At 42.5% G+C, this 1,309-nt stretch overlaps 1 pseudogene; it reads left to right on the top strand.

The window, feature by feature from the left end:
* Positions 1–1,072, top strand: part of LOC103582482 — an 8,264-nt pseudogene extending 7,192 nt beyond the window's left edge.
* The last annotated feature ends 237 nt before the right edge of the window (positions 1,073–1,309 follow it).

Here is a 1,309-nt window from a genome sequence, read left to right on the forward strand (position 1 = left end):
ATTAGGTTTCTGTTACTGCATAACACCCTACCACAAACTTAGCTTAGAAGAAAACATATTGATGGTCTCAGTTTCTGTAGTTCTCAAGCCCGAGCATGGCTTAGCTGGGCCCTCTGCTCAGGGTCTTAACAGGACTGCAGTCACTCATCAGAGGCTCAGCAGGGGAAAGATCCCCTTCCAGAAACCCAGAAGCCTTCACGTTGTTCAGCATATAAGTATGTCTGATGCAATTTTTGTGGCATATTTATATAATACTTTTTGTTGTTCTGAAATTCAGATTTAGTTGTGTGTCCTGTATATTATCTGGCAGCCTTACTCAGATCCTAACCTTGGTTGGCCCTCTCAGAACAGGGCAGCTTATTTCACAATCAGCAATGGAGTCTCTTTTCGAGAAAGGCTAGTTTCTCTTAAGGGTTGTTGCCTGATGAAGTCAGGCCCTTTCTGGTCATCTCATTTGGGGCCTTGATTACATCTCTGCACATTTGCCCTATAGCAGAACCTCATTGTGGGTATGAAATCTCATCGTGTCCATGGACCTTGCTCATGCTCAAGATGGAGGGAATTATACAGAGCATATGTACCAGCAGCAGGTGTCCTAAGGGTCACCTTAGAGAGTCCTGAGGGTCACCTTGGAGTTCTGTCCATCACAGATGGTGTGAAGGACAGTTAAAATGTGAATGCCTTGCCTCAGGGAAATACATTCACGTAGTCTGAATAAATAAAGATAAGATTTTATTCATATTAAAAATACTGTTAGTATCTCTTCATTAAAAACAATGAGCTTGATATTACACATAGTGATTTTACACAGCACTTTAATGCTGAAATTGGACAGTACAGTGTCTGAAGCTCCCTGTTTTGCTCTGCAGGTGGTAGAGGCTCCAGGCACCTCCAGGTTTACCAGCCCTGGGTGCTCCAGTGTGTTGCAGCCTGATCTGGCCTACAGCAGCAAAGACTACATGCTGCAGCTACTATGAAATGTCTAAGTTCAGGCAAAGGACAGAAGCCAAAATCTAAGGAAGAGATCAAGATGAAGCCAGAAAAGCTCCGTCTTCCACAGTATAGTGTTCAGGTAAGCTAAGACCAGCGATTTGAACAATTGGAGCAAAATTTGTATAAAAGTGTTTCCCCCTCACGACTTGTTTTTTTTTTTTTTAATTATTTTTAGAATGGAGGGGACAGCAGGTCAGATGTACTGCAGATAGTATCGCCTTTGCCTTTGTCTGCCACCTATTTTTTTCATTACCAATTAGCTGAAATTCAGTCATATAAATGCAGTAAAGCAAAGGCAGGCAACTCACTGCTGCAT

This window comes from Galeopterus variegatus, unplaced genomic scaffold, assembly GCF_000696425.1.
Source record: "Galeopterus variegatus unplaced genomic scaffold, G_variegatus-3.0.2 Scaffold16431, whole genome shotgun sequence".
NCBI classification, from domain to species: Eukaryota; Metazoa; Chordata; class Mammalia; order Dermoptera; family Cynocephalidae; genus Galeopterus; species Galeopterus variegatus.